At 37.6% G+C, this 3101-nt stretch overlaps 1 protein-coding gene across 1 annotated transcript in view; it reads left to right on the top strand.

Annotated features, from left to right (window-relative positions):
- The first annotated feature begins 2197 nt into the window (after positions 1-2197).
- Positions 2198-3101, top strand: part of LOC102207439 (zinc finger protein 585A-like) — an 8646-nt gene continuing 7742 nt past the window's right edge. Inside the window, exon 1 of the mRNA XM_013913416.1 lies at positions 2198-2418. The gene's annotated coding sequence lies outside the window, so the exon portion shown is untranslated. The remainder of the gene's footprint in view (positions 2419-3101) is intronic.

Raw genomic sequence — 3101 nt, 5'->3', positions numbered from 1 at the left:
CACACACACACACACACACACACACACACACACACACACACACACAGTCTGGATTGAAAGATTTAAACATTGCAATTAGATTCTATTCTTATTTAAGTTTATTGATTCTTGATTAGATTTCTGATTTGATTAAAGCAGGAAAAACTATCAGCAAAAGCACACACATAAAAATCACTCTGTGCTCTATTACACCCATAAAGGCTGAATTTTAGGCCTTTTACTTCTGGTTGGAGCTGAGCTGAGGGAGCTCCATCTTCTTGACAGGGATTAATTACTTCTTCTTGTAAGGCTGGCATAGCAACCATTATTCCTGACACTATGCGCTAAACTCAGCTGTAAACCTGTCAAATTGACAGTAATGAAGATGGATGATAAGGTCTGGGAAAAATCCCCAGAAAAGAGCAACTCGAGGGTTAAGATTAGGGTAGAGTAGGCAAGTGTCTGTCTGCTGCTTGTATTCAAGGCTCTATATCCCGGGGTTGCTTAACTTTGTGGCTCTGCTCACTAAACTCAACAAACTACTCAAAAGATCTTTTTGAAAAGTTTGATTTTTGATTGGAGCTAAAAGACGGAATCTACAAGTGATGGATCAGGTGGAGTTTATTATTCTGGCTCCAGATTTGCAACCCTGACATCAGGTTGGTGGAGAGATTGGAATGTAAGAAACTGACTCTGTGGACAGGTGTGCTTTATACATATAACACGTTGAGATCAGGAGTATCTGAAATTCATACATTAGTTATAATGTATGTGGCACATGGGCACACAGCCAATCTGTGAAAAGTTCATTTCTTTTTATTGTTTTCTCGATAAAGGTAAACAACTTATAGTGCAAGCTTTTAGACAATATTGAATCTGATGAAGATCTGTGTAACTTGCAGATGTCCAGCAGATATTGCAAATGAAAGAAGAAAGAAGAGTAGCCCTGGAGTCTGGACCGACAGGACCCTCTCCAAAAGAGAGATTTTGACCATTAACTGATGAACCATTTTTATTTATTTATTTTTTATCTCTAAAGGTTGTCTTAAAAAATGTGTTTGCTTTTGTAGTCGAAAAAGTTAATGTTAGAATTACATGTTGACACTGTGATTAATGGTGACACAATATCTAATACAAAAACCACTCAGAGAGTGCAAACCTCTGCAGCTCTCTCTCTGTGCAGTGTTTGCGTTTAAGGGAGTAGCATTGTATTTTGTATATATTTATTTTGTTTTCTTTGTTCTTTTTAAATGTAATTTCTAAACTTTGTAGTGAAATAAAAGAAGGGACATCTCAGGCCCTCCATGGTATGGAGGCCTATCTTCCCCTGCCAGTGCAAAAACAGGTGTACACACGGGTGCTCACACACACAAACTACGCCCTTTTTGGCTCCTACCTCAAAGCACACTGTGCGCTGTTGATCCTACGTGCAGCACAATAATGTTTAATATTTAGTATTTACTGTTATATTCCCATAGATCATCGCGATGTTGTTTATTATATTGCTCTCTCTCTCTCTATTTTTTTTTTGCTTGTTTTCTCTTTTTTCTTTCTCAACAGGTGATCCAGGTGATTGATATATGTATTTTTTGTCTGTTTATTTTTGTTTTTTGCCCTTTATCACCGTTCCTCTTCCCCGCTGTTTTTCTTTCTCCCTTTTCTTTCCCCCAGTCATGTCTGTCCCGTGTGTAGCAAGTGAAAATAAAATACAATAAACAATAAAAGCAAAGGTGAATCAAATTGACCAATACGGCAAGGCCGGGATGGTCCATTTGGTAAAGTAAATCCGTTGGGCATCTTTCTTTGCCTTTAGACAATAATTCTGATGGCAAAAGAACAAAGCAGGACATGAAATTATGTGATAACAGATGTTTTTCTCCAGAAACAAATGCTTTTAAACCTAAAAAGAATCACTGGCTTTCATTTATTAATGTCAGATAGGCTCTTTATACATCCTAAATAAGAAAGATTTTAGTTTACATATTTATTAGGATGGAATTCTTGACCTGGGTCAAAACTGATCCACACCAAACTGTGAAAATATGAAATATGAACAACGTGTAAGACTTAAAGTTATCAATAATTAATGTCGCTTCAGGAATGCTGGAGTTATAAAGTACACGATCACTGCAGCAGGAAACTAAAAAAGGCGTGTGTAGGAACTTTCGGTTTGTTGTACTGTATTGCGAGGGGGAACAAAACAAAGGACGGACGGAGCCACAGAAAAGTGTCGGTCCTTTCGAAGTGTTTTTATTTTTCCACGTTTTACCAACTGCATGCAATACTTCATATTTAACCCACAGAAAAACGACAACTGTGGACATTAAAGGAGCGAAAATAGGAAGAAGCGTCAAACGCAGGAACCAGTGCGGCTCTCCCACAGCTGCACCACAGCTGTTCCCACAGTGACGCGGAAGTTACCTGTTTGCGGCTCAGCAGGTATTTCTACAGTCTGCAATGAGCATAATTAGCGACGAGAGAGAAAATATACAAATATTTGCGCTGAAAATGAAGGAAAAAGACCCGCCGAGGTGTCACTGCTCTGCCCACGGCTATTACTGCAAATAAACCCCACCCAAAATCTCCGTAGCTCAAATCAGCCAAACATGACAGCCAAACGAACAATTACCAGTCCTGTTGCACAAGTGTTTTCAATATCTATTCATATTTCTAATTAATAAATCAAAACAGTCAGGACGGTCGAGAACTCATCTGCAAAGTCTCTCAATATTGTTGGCGAGACAAAATTTCTGGGAATTTCACAGCCAACATTAAAACTCATTTATGCAAATACAGTGCACAAGCCTAAATATGAATGGAACAAAAGTATCTGGATATAAGTACAAAGTAATTGACTAACTTTACTGTTATAGTTGATTCATGTTGGATAATGTGGCAAAGTACATGTACAATATTATAAATTTATTATACACTGTTTGTCAAAGAAAGATTGAATATATTCAGCTGTTGATGACAGGGGTGTATTATATAAGGTGCTCTGAGAAAAAAAATCTAAATATTTTAACTGATCATAATTATTAACAGCAAGAAAAAAACATGCTTCCGTCATGCATATAGCTTTCTAACTTTCCAGCTGCCACACACACACACACACACACACA

The sequence above is a fragment of the Pundamilia nyererei genome, unplaced genomic scaffold, assembly GCF_000239375.1.
Source record: "Pundamilia nyererei isolate P.nyererei 1_Seehausen unplaced genomic scaffold, PunNye1.0 scaffold00131, whole genome shotgun sequence".
Classification (NCBI taxonomy): Eukaryota; Metazoa; Chordata; class Actinopteri; order Cichliformes; family Cichlidae; genus Pundamilia; species Pundamilia nyererei.
The sequence above is the reverse complement of the archived record's forward strand: the minus strand, read 5'-3'. Positions and strand labels throughout refer to the sequence as shown.